This window comes from Arachis ipaensis, chromosome B8 (genome assembly GCF_059453495.1).
Source record: "Arachis ipaensis isolate K30076 ecotype BB chromosome B8, ASM5945349v1, whole genome shotgun sequence".
NCBI classification, from domain to species: domain Eukaryota; kingdom Viridiplantae; phylum Streptophyta; class Magnoliopsida; order Fabales; family Fabaceae; genus Arachis; species Arachis ipaensis.
The window spans coordinates 127173081-127185916 of NC_142443.1; the positions used below are offsets into that span (position 1 = coordinate 127173081).

Below are 12836 nucleotides of genomic sequence, written 5' to 3' on the forward strand. Positions count from 1 at the left end.
GACTCCGAGAAATCATATTGACTTGCTGAGTCAATATTTTGTTCTGAGCCAATATGGCATTCAGAGTATCAACCTCAAGAACTCCCTTCTTCATAGGCGTCCCATTGTTCACAGGATTCCTTTCAGAAGTGTACATGAACTGGTTATTTGCAACCATGTCAATGAGTTCTTGAGCTTCTGCAGGCGTTTTCTTTAGGTGAATGGATCCACCTGCAGAAGTGTCCAATGACATCTTGGATAACTCAGACAGACCATCATAGAATATATCCAGGATGGTCCATTCTGAAAGCATGTCAGAAGGACACTTTTTGGTTAGTCCTTTGTATCTCTCCCAAGCTTCATAGAGGGATTCACCTTCTTTTTGTCTGAAGGTTTGAACATCCACTCTAAGCTTGCTCAGCTTTTGAGGAGGAAAGAACTTGGCTAGGAAAGCCTTGACCAGCTTATCCCAAGAGTTCAGGCTATCCTTAGGTTGAGAGTCTAACCATATTCTAGCTCTGTCTCTTACAGCAAATGGGAAAAGCATGAGCCTGTAGACTTCAGGATCTACTCCGTTAGTCTTAACAGTATCACAGATCTGCAAGAATTCAGTTAAGAACTAAAAAGGATCTTCAGATGGAAGTCCATGAAACTTGCAGTTCTGCTGCATTAGAGAAACTAGCTGAGGTTTCAGCTCAAAATTGTTTGCTCCAATGGCAGGAATGGAGATGCTTCTTCCATGTAAATTGGAATTTGGTGCAGTAAAGTCACCAAGCATCCTCCTTGCATTATTATTATTTTCGGTTGCCATCTCCTCTTCCTGTTCGAAAATTTCTGAAAGGTTCTCTCTGGATTGTTGTAATTTAGCTTCTCTTAATTTTCTCTTCAGAGTCCTTTCAGGTTCCGGATCTGCTTTAACAAGAATATTATTGTCCTTGCTCCTGCTCATATGACAAAGAAGAGGGCACAGAAAAAATAATAATAATAGAGTTCCTTTATACCACAGTATAGGGATCCCTTTGTGAGTGGAAGAAAAGAGGGAGATAAAGAATGTAATGTAATGGAAGAAACACAACTGTGAGGAGGGTAGAGATGTGAGATGAGATGTTAGTAGATGAATAAATGAATAGAATAAGATGGAAGAGGGAGAATTTTCGAAAATAATTTTTGAAAAAGAGTTAGTTGATTTTTGAAAATAGTTTTTGAAAAAGGTTAGTAGTTTTTTTTTTTTCGAAAATTCAAAATAAAAATAAAATAATTAGTTAATTAAAAAGAAATTTTTGAAAAAGGGGGAAGATATTTTCGAAAATAGAGAGAGAGAGTTAGTTAGGTGGTTTTGAAAAAGGTAAGAAACAAATAAAAAGTTAGTTAGTTAGTTGAAACAAATTTTGAAAAGATAAGAAGTTAGGAAGTTAGAAAAGATATTTTGAAATCAAATTTTTGAAAAAGATATGATGAGAAGATATTTTTGAAAAGATATGATAGAAATTAGTTTTTGAAAAAGATTTGATTTTTAAAAATCACAATTAATGACTTGATTCACAAGAAATCACAAGATATGATTCTAGAACTTAAAGTTTGAATCTTTCTTAACAAGCAAGTAACAAACTTGAAATTTTTGAATCAAAACATTAATTGTTATTGTTATTTTTGAAAATTTGATATAAAAATAAGAAAAATATTTTTGAAAAATATTTTTGGAATTTTCGAAAATAACTAAGAAATTTGAAAAAGATTTGATTTTTGAAAAAGATTTTGAAAAAGATAAGATTTTCAAATTGAAAATTTGATTTGACTCATAAGAAACAACTTGATTTTAAAAATTTTTGAAAAAGTCAACTCAAATTTTCGAATTTGATGAGAGAAAAAGGGAAAGATATTTTTTTGATTTTTTGAATTTTTATGATGCAAGAGAAAAAATTAAAAACATCATTTTCATGTTTTTCTCTTTTATTTTTGAATCAAAACAAGGAATGCATGCAAGAACACTATGAATGTCAAGATGAACACCAAGAACACTATGAAGATCATGATGAACATCAAGAACACAATTTTGAAAAATTTTTAATGCAAAGAAAACATGCAAGACACCAAACTTAGAATTCTTTAATGCTTAGACACTAAGAATTCAAGAATGCATATGAAAAACAACATACAACACAAAACAAAAAATCATCAAGATCAAACAAGAAGACTCACCAAGAACAACCTGAAGATCATGAAGAACACTATGAATGCATGAAATTTTCGAAAAATGCAAGATGCATATGTAAGTGACACTAAACTTATGATATGACTCAAGACTCAAACAAGAAACACAAGATATTTTTTATTTTTATGATTTTCTAAATTTTTTTTTGGATTTTTCGAAAAATTAATTGAAAAAGAAAAATAAGGATTCTAAAATTTTTAATATGAATTCCAGGAATCTTGCCATGTTAGTCTAAAGCTTCAGTCTAGGAATTAGACATGGCTCACTAGCCAGCCAAGCTTTCAATGAAAGCTCCAGTCCAAAACACTAGACATGGCCAATGGCCAGTCAAGCTTCAGCATGTAATTCAGACATGACATGCCTGACATACCCTTCAGTCGTGTAACAGCTGATGGTTGGAAGCCTCAGTCCAAAAGAATTTAGACATGGCTTTACAGCCAGCCAGGCTTCACATGCTTCATGAAACACTAGAATTCATTCTTAAAAATTTTGAATAAATTTATGAAAACATTTTTATTTTTTTTTTTCGAAAACAGATGAGAAAATTTTTTGAAATATTTTTGAAAATTTTTTTTTTGAAAAGAAAACAAAAAGAAAATTACCTAATCTGAGCAACAGGATGAACCGTTAGTTGTCCAAACTCAAACAATCCCCGGCAACGGCGCCAAAAACTTGGTATGCGAAATTGCTACTCAGGTTGTGAATTGTTGTTCAAAATTGATTCCCCGGCAATGGCACCAAAAACGGATGCACAGAACCATGGTCTAAACATATCTTCACAACTTCGCATAACTAACCAGCAAGTGCACTGGGTCGTCCAAGTAATACCTTACGTGAGTAAGGGTCGAATCCCACGGAGATTGTCGGTATGAAGCAAGCTATGGTCACCTTGTAAATCTCAGTCAGGCGGATATCAAATGGTTATGGAGTTTTCGAAAATAATATAATAAAATAGGGATAGAAATACTTATGTAAATCATTGGTGAGAATTTCAGATAAGCGAATGGAGATGCTTTCGTTCCTCTGAACCTCTGCTTTCCTGCTATCTTCATCCAATCAGTCTTACTCCTTTCCATGGCTGGCTTTATGTGATACATCACCACTGTCAATGGCTACTTTCGGTCATCTCTCGGGAAAATGATCCAATGCCCTGTCACGGCACGGCTAATCGTCTGGAGGCATCACCCTTGTCAATGCCTTCATCTTATCCTCTCAGTGAAAATGGTCAACGCACCCTGTCACGGCACGGCTATTCATCTGTCGGTTCTCGATCATGCTGGAATAGGATTTACTATCCTTTTGCGTATGTCACTAACGCCCAGCAATCGCGAGTTTGGAGCTCGTCACAGTCATTCATTCATTGAATCCTACTCGGAATACCACAGACAAGGTTTAGACTTTCCGGATTCTCTTGAATGCCGCCATCATTCTAGCTTACACCACGAAGATTCTGATTAAGAAATCTAAGAGATACTCATTCAGTCAAAGGTAGAACGGAAGTGGTTGTCAGGCACGCGTTCATAGGGAATGGTGATGATTGTCACGTTCATCACATTTAGATTGAAGTACGAATGGGTATCTTAGAAGCAAAACAAGATGAATTGAATAGAAAATAGTAGTACTTTGCATTAATCTTTGAGGAACAGCAGAGCTCCACACCTTAATCTATGGGGTGTAGAAACTCTACCGTTAAAATTACATAAGTGGATGTCTAGGCATGGCCGAGAGGCCAGCCCTCAAACGTGATCTAAGATAGCATACAACTGATCAAAGATGCCTAATACAATAGTAAAAGGTCCTATTTATAATAAACTAGCTACTAGGGTTTACAGAAGTAAGTAATTGATGTATAAATCCACTTCCGGGGCCCACTTGGTGTGTGCTTGGGCTGAGCTTTAACTTTCCACGTGCAGAGGCCATTTGTAGAGTTGAACGCCAGGTTTTGATCCATTTCTGGCGTTCAACTATGGTTTTTGATCCCTTTCTGGCGCTGAACTCCAGAATTGGGTAGAGAGCTGGCGTTGAATGCCAGTTTACATCGTCTAAACTTGGGCAAAATATGGACTATTATATATTGCTGGAAAGCCCTGGATGTCTACTTTCCAACGCAATTGGAAGCGCGCCATTTCGAGTTCTGTAGCTCCAGAAAATTCACTTTGAGTGCAGGGAGGTCAGAATCCAACAGCATCAGCAGTCCTTCTTCAACCTTTGAATCTGATTTTTGCTCAAGTCCCTCAATTTCAGTCAGAAAATACCTGAAATCACAGAAAAATACGCAAACTCATAGTAAAGTCTAGAAATGTGAATTTAACATAAAAAAACTAATGAAAACATCCCTAAAAGTAACTAGATCCTACTAAAAACATACTAAAAACAATGCCAAAAAGCGTATAAATTATCCGCTCATCAACCTCCAAACTATTAATGATGATGGAGAGTTGGAAAGTGACCAAGACTAATGTGAAATTTATTTATTATTATATTCCATCTCTGACGTGAAGTTTTTTTTTTTTTCATAATTGAATCTAATTAATTTTTATTATAAAACTAATAGTTTAACTCAAATTTCTAAGATTTGAAATTTAAAATTAGAATTTAGAATAAAAATATAATTTTAAAAAATTAATTGATATAGAAAAAATTTAATTTTTGTTGACCTCAAAAAAGAATACAAGAATTATTTTAGAAGATGCACTTCTTTTCAGTGTATGAAAAATTTTCCTTTTTCATTTATTATTGATGATAAATTTTCCTTTTTCACTTATTTTAGAAGATGCACTTCTTTTCAGACCAAACTATTGACAGGGAAAAGAGGCTTATTATATATTTCTTGAAATATCCTTACAAAATTTCATTGTTGCTAGCTATTTATGTGTGTTCATTGCTAATAACAGATTGTTCAAGAGACACTAAATATTAGAAGGGAAAGTATAGGGAGCCAATGGAATATTTGTACAATGCGTACAATGGAGGTTTAGGGAGTATTAGAGATATAACCATTAGTGTTACCTTTTCCCATCAGCGTAAGCCTCTGGGATGAGTGGTATCATGACATGGTATTAGAGCTCTAGATCCGAAAGGTCAAGAGTTTGATCCTTGGTGAACCCTAAAATTAGCTTAAGCTTTTGGGATGAGTGGTTTTATGAATATTATGGGTGATGTTCATTTTGTAACTCATATAGCCCATTGTACACATTGTACAAATAAGCCATTGGGTGATTAATTCTCTCACGTCTATTCCACGTGCCTTTCTAATTTAACAGATTTTTCAATCAACACGTGAATATCTAACTTCCTTTTTCTAAAGGATTTTGTTTTCTTTTTCAAATTATCTTTGCATTTTTCGTTCATTTTCTCTGCGTTCTCTTTCGGCGTTTTCGTGCGTTTCTCTCTGTATTCTCTTTTTTCGTTCTTCTCGATTTTCATTGTTTTTTAAATCAAGCTCTGAAATTGTTTTAAAATCAAGCTCTGAATTCGTTTTGCAGATAATGAATGATTCAAGTTCAGATTGTCAACTCAACCATAGCGAAGTGGATTTTGAATTTGAATCCAATGAAGTCATTGAGGTGAGGTTCAATAACAGTTAATATTTTTGTTAGTAGTTTATGATTTCTGGATGTGAATAACGTTGTGAATCTTACCTGTGAATTTTGTTGTTCATTGTTGATTGTTTGAATTGTATGTAATGTAGTAGTTTTGATGAATCTGTTGCATTTTATATCAGATTTTCAAGTGTAAATCAGGAATATTTGGATGTAAAGTGGAAAATTTTGGGTGTATTTATGTGTTCTGACTCTTTTTAATTGACCGAGGGTGAATTATCTTATTGTTTTAGTTGAATTGTGTAAGACCCAGAACTTTTGAAAAGTCTTATTATCATCAAGTCTCAAATCCTATAGTTATTTATAGCCTTAATTTCAGAAATTATTTTATTAAAGATAATTAAGGCAAGTTTTGATTTATTGAATTTGAGATGAGTTATGATTATTATCCAATTTTATAATTATTGGATTATTTTCTATATTTAAAGTATAAAGTTGATAGTTATGAAATAATAAGAATTTTATATGATTTAAACTAAGTAATTAATATTTTAAATATTAATACTGCTATTTTGGAAAATGAAGAAATTAAGTATATTATTTCTAATTATTTGGTTGGGACATTTTATTGAAAATAATTTGTAAAATTGATGAGCAAATAGTATTTCTATACATTAATTTTGTTGGATTAAAATTTATTCCTAATTACTATGTTACCCCTACTTTTATTTGAAATTACAAAAGTACCCCTAACCCTAAGTTTCAAAAATGAAGCCCTAGCCCCCAAAACCCAAGCAGCCGCAGCTGCTACCCTCTCTACTCTAAACACACACACACCCAGCCACTAGAAGAGGGAAAGAACGAAACAGAAAGGGAAGTGGAGTGAGGGACACAGGGAGAAGGAAAGAAGGAAGAGAGGAGGGAGGAGCGTCGCCGTCGCGTCATCGTTGTCAGGCCTGCGAGTCATTACCGCGCCGCTGTCGTCCAGGGAGCCACCACCTCGGTTCGTCGCCGCCATTCGTCCTCAGCCTCATCGCGTTCTTGTTCGGCCGCCACTACTTCCATGTCCTCCAACGGCGCTACTTTTGTCGCCGATAAAGCCGCCGCGAAGAGGAGGAGAGGGCGCTACTTCTCACCTCGCCACCGTCGCTGTTCTGAAAGGGGCTGTAGTCGCCGTCGAGCATGATGAGTGAAGGAGAGGGAGAACTCGCGTCTGAGGCTGGGAGGAGGTGTAGTTTCGCCGCTGCTGGGGAAGAGAACACGTCTGGGAAAGGGAACCAGGGGAAACGGCGCACGAAGGGTGCTGTGACGGGAAAGGAATCCACCTGCGTCACCGCTGGAGAGAGGGAGATCGGAACGAGTAAGGAGGAGGAGGGTTGTGTCCGCCACCATCTGAGCTCGCCGCTGCGGGTGATGGCAAGCTGAACTGCAGCTAGAAGAGTGTTCAGGCCGCCACAGGTGCCGCTGCCGGGCAAGGGAGCTGCGTCTCTGTGACACTGACCGCCGGGAGTCATTCTGTGACTTCCGGGACCACCGCCGGAGCCTCTGGCTACTTCTGCCGTCGTCGGAAAACTCTATCGGTAAGGGCTTTGAATTTGGTTTTCATTCGTTTAAGATTCCGGAAGCTTTATCGCCTCTGTTTGTGGGTTTCAGTTACCAACGTCCGGTCGCCGCTGTCGCTTGAGGTGGATGACGGGCTGCCGCCGAACCGGTTCAAGAGACCGCCACTGTTCGGTTCAGCAGTTCCTTCTTCGGTAAGTAAGTATGTTTTGGAAAGCCTCGCGTTAGTATTTTGTTGTGTTTGTTTAATGAATATGAGTTTTGGTAACGTGGGGTCGAGTCCTGATTATTATATGTTGCGAATAGTGTTGATATGGTTATTGTGAAAGTGGCTGGGAGCTGAGGTTTTGGTTGTTGTCAATTCGGGTTGAGGCGGAAAGGACTTGATGAGGAGTTTGGGTTATGGATTTGCATTTTGAGGTAGGGGCGCTTTCCAAAAACTATATTCTTATATATTGGAATTATTACATATGGATACTGATGTGAGAGAATGTGTATTTGGTGATTGTATCGGCCTTATGTATGGCTTGATTTGCCTTGGTTGATTATGAACGTCTGTTGATTGAATTGTTGTGTGGTTTTGTGAAAAAAAATGCTTTTCAAGTTGATTCTTTTAAAGCTTTGAGATCGAGTTTAATCCGTTGATAATTGAATTGAGTTAATTTTATTGAGAATGTGAAAAATAGAATCCACTCTTGAATTCAGCCTGGCTTGCTTTAAATGATCTGGTTTTTGATGAATGATTGTTACTGAACCGTTTCTTTGAAACTTTAGAAATGAGTTTATTCGGCTGATAATGATTTGATTTTTGAAACGGTTTTCTTGAAATATGGTATTGAGATTAACTGTTGGATTTTGGCTTGCCTTTGAATTGATTTTGGATTCTGGGCTGTTGGAAAAAGATTGTGGAATGGTTTTGTTGGGACCCGGACCGGGTGGCAAAGTCCAAGTTTTAGGGGAGATGCTGCCGAAATTTCTATAAAATCCGAGTCTTTATTGAAATGTTGTCTGGGAAAAATGATGAGCTGAAGGCTTCTACTATTTTAGTTGAAATATCAAGAAAAGGATGATTCATGCTTTTGAAATGAATTATTAAAGAGGGAATTGTGATTTAGTTTTGCTTCTTAAGAAAGGCATTGTATCTTTTTTAGGAGAAAGTTATTTAGATGAAACTTATGTTTTAAAGCTATTTTAAATGTGACAAGGGCAATGCCTTTGAATTTGACTTGAGGGTTTCAATTAGAGGAGTTTCAATGATGTTGAAAGAACCTAAATGTCTATTAACAAGTTTCATTTTGAAATGTTTTGGGAAAAGTTTTAAGTACTCTTTGAACTTTGAATTCTTGCAAGACTAAAACAATTTTGAACAGTTGAAACGTTCTAGAATTTATCATGGGGGTTGAAGTTGGTTTTGCCTAAGTAAAGAAAACGGCTTGAATGAAGTAAATGATTACGTGACTCGGTTTGGCTTAGATCCTATTTTATTACTCAAATCGGAAAGCCAAGGTTTTAATGATTTTAAATGAATTTGGTGAAATGAGTTATGCTATTCTCCCCTAAGGACTTGGGACCTTGCTGAGAAACTTTGTTATAAAATCCCATTGTTGGATGGATGATTTTGAATGTTTCAAAATGAATCTTTAACTTTCCATGGTTATGGAAGTTTTGAAAAGAGGATGCCGAGAGTGGCATGGTTTTAAAAGGGGAATTTACCTTGAGTAAAAGTGGCTTATGAGCCTGAGATGATTTGAGAAATGAGATCTTTAAAGCCAAGTCTGAAAAGAGTTGAAACTTGATTTCAAAGTGAAATGATTTGGGAAAAAGTGATTTATGGCTTAAATGCCGATTTTATGAATTGATGATGTTGAATGTGGAAGTGTTGTTTTGTTGTGAGCCGGAATGGCTGTGCATGATTATAAATATTGGTTGGTTCTGGATTGAACCGTGAGCCGGATGGCTGTGTATGATATGAATATTGGCTAGTTCTAGACTGAACTGTGAGCCGGATGGCTGAGATGGATGTTGATCCATGGATGAGATTGAATGCATGTATATGCTGAATCATTGATAAATGTGAATGTTGCACTTCCACTATCGGAGATAAGAGTTTTCCTAGGAGAAAGCAGTGGCTAGCCACCACGTGCTCCAGGTTGAGACTCGAAGCTCTTTTGGCCCTATGTCGTCAAGGTGGCCGGGCACTGTGAAAGCCTCGGATGAGCTCACCCCCATAAATATTCACCAGTGAGGGTGATGGATATGGATTATGATTATGATCAAGTTTATATTGAGTATAACTCGAGTTGGGGAGACACGACAGAGGGACAGTCCAATGATTAGCTACCAGGACTTGTCGGGTTGGCTCTATAACCGACAGATGATATCATCAGCCACTAGGAACAGGCATGTATCATATGCATTTATGTGACATTGTTTGGGTGTGCATATTGTACTTAGTTTGCCTTTGTGACTATTTAAGATTATCTGCTACTTGCTTTACTTGCTGTAACTGTTTGTTTATGCTTGAACCTCCTATATGTGTTTGCAACTGGGACTCTGTTGGATTGTGGTGGTTGGTTGTTGTTGGATTGTTTGGGCCTAGGGCCGTGGTTGAAATGAGATGGACCGATGGTTGGTTTCAGTTTTGTGTTTCTGATTTGGAATAGTATGAAAGGCTATTTTTGGTTTAGCATAGATGAACCTTTTGAAAGGCTTTCGAAATATTGTTTTAAATGAATAGTTTCCTCTTTCAGAAAAGGATTTCAGATTTTCTCTTTTACTGTAAACCGTTATTTTTGAAAAGAGTCATAAGTCAGTTATTAATCACTCGTACGGTTTATCTTCACGTATCTTATTACAGTAATTCCCAAAAACCCTCTACTGAGAACCCTTTCGAGGATGATGTTCTCACCCCCTCCCCCCAACATTTTTCCCCTTTCAGGATATGGATGCAGAAGTCACGAAGATTTTATTTAGTTGTTGAAATGCTCTGTATTGCTTTGGATTATTACTTGTTGTACCCTCGCCTTTATTCTGATATATTCTGTAAGAGGGATAGGAATTGTATTGGTTAATGCTTGTAATGTTATATATATATATATATATGAATGTACTCTTTATGAGTTTTTGTAAGTTGTATGGTATCTATGGATGTACGTTATCGAGCAAAAGTATTTTTGGAGCGATTTTGCGGTTTAAAGTTTTAAACAGGCTCATATTTTAGTATTAAATCATATAAAAGTCGTCATAATGTCCGAGCTATCAGAGTCGCGCAGCCGGAAGCGTGAGCTTTGGTAGTTAGGGTATTACAAATTGTTTTACTTAATATAAATTGCATCAACTTTTATGTGTGTAATATTAAAAAAAGATAAACATTCACAAGAAATAAAATATGAGTAAAATAAGAATAAAGAATTAATGATAAAAAAAATACATATTAATGACGGAAAAAAATGACAATTATCAATTTTATAGAGTTAAAAAGATAATTAAATTTATTATTTATCTTTTTAATTATTTTTCAAACTTAAAATTCTGATAGTTATTTATTTTTATTTTTTATATTTTTGTACCTATCATATCTTGTACAATAAAAAATTATGTTATCTAACTAAAATAAATTTTATTTTTTGATTGTCTCCTTTCTTTTTTATTCTAAATAATCACCAAAGTCTACATATACTTACGAAAAACAATACACTCTAAAAAAAGCATCCCTCCCATCTTAGTCCACCACCTAAAACTTTTTTAATTGGCCCAAATATAACCCATATCAACATTTAATCACTAATTAATAATTTAATATCATTAATTTCACTTGTCTAAAATGAAAGGACTTTGAAAAACGGAAATTCAGCTGCGCCACAATTAATACACTTTCCTTACACGTCTTACACTCTAAATTTGACACACAGTATCAACATCACATATTTATTTTTAGGAAAAGTATGGGGAGCCAATGGAATATTTGTACAATGTGTACAATGAAAGTTTAGGATGGAGACTGCAACAACTCTAAAGTCTTAGGTGTATACCTTATGATGTTGCTTAACCTCTTTATTAATACGCACGTCAAATTAAATCAATATACTTACCTACTAAACACGGTAATATTTTCTTAATAGATAGAACAAATGAGCAAAGTCATCGAAGAGTTGGATTCTATTCATTTCTCAAGGAAGAGAGCCTCTAAATTGGCCAAGCAACTTGGTAGGCAGGTCAATTTCTGAAAATTTAACCATTTTTTCCACCTACAATAGTATATGAATTGACTAACCATTTTGTTTGTTATGCTTTTCTTGGCAATAAATTTCTATTGACAAGAGTATTATGATGCTACTACTCCTTATTGTCATCGGAGTGATAGCTATCGTTATTGTAAAGGTAAGAGTCTGTTTACATATTCAAATGTCCTTTGAATTCATCTAATTTACTTATTGTTTAGTAGAAAGTGCTATATTGCTATATTGTATTATTTTTCTCAATTTTTTGCTTTTTTATATGCCCTTGATTTTTACACCAAAACTGATGAAGGTAACTTAGCTACATGTTAAAATAGTTAATACGAAATTGAATTTGATTAAATTTGATTAATATTTCAAAAACTTGTGCATGTACCACATTGCTCTTGGTTAAAAAAGAGTTAGTATCAACATGATTTTTTTATTAAAGCATTATGCATACTACATGGTTGGTTTGAATTTTATAAGAGGACATTTGACATTGTAAAATCTATGACTTATAATAATAACATTTTGTGTAAGAAAATTTGGAATATACATGCAAGTATTACTGCTACCTTTCCATCGCATAATTTGCCTCTTTCTCATTTATTAATTGAGCAACTCATAGAATTTTTGTGAATTGTGCAAGATTCCATAAGCCAATGTTAGGCCGGTTTGCAAAACAATATCTTATTTTTGCATTTATTCATTACTTATTTTGGAGTAAATCTTGAATTTGGTCCGAATTTTTTTTAATATTAATTGGTTTTTAAAAGATTAATGGCATTAAATAATTCTTTAATTTTTATACTATTTTGATGATAATTTAAAATAGATAATTTGGTGGCCTTTCATGATTGAATTATTGATCTGAAAATCAGGTATCAAAATGCCAAACAATGATTAGGGTAATTAAACTTTTTTTTTACCTTCTTTGGTCGATTAGATAATAATTATTTAGTAAAATGACAAGCTTGGTAATTAACCAATTTGTTAGAAGGAGCAGGCTTAGGTTTTGATGGTTGTAAAATAATAGTTAGTTACTTTAAAATTTCCTTTGAGCTTTGTATAGGGACACTAGGACATAGAAAATATATCTTTTTTTAAATTTAAGAATGATGGAATGTGTCGAGTGATGTTGGAGGATGCACTACATACTTATGTGGTTTTAGATTATGCTTCAATTCAGATTTTTTCCAACCCAAAACAGGTTAGATTCACATGAACTCTTTCAGTACTATATTAATATATTCTAAAGTTGCTTTGGAAATGTTATTATCCTTATGCCTTTTGTCGATTTCAATTTTGCATTGAATATTGATT

The 12836-nt window shown here is 34.9% G+C and overlaps 1 non-coding gene across 1 annotated transcript; it reads left to right on the forward strand.

Moving 5' to 3' along the window:
• Nucleotides 1-286: 286 nt before the first annotated feature.
• Nucleotides 287-394, forward strand: LOC148549793 (small nucleolar RNA R71). Its single transcript, XR_015898940.1, has one exon. It is a non-coding gene; the product is annotated as a small nucleolar RNA R71 (small nucleolar RNA).
• The last annotated feature ends 12442 nt before the right edge of the window (nucleotides 395-12836 follow it).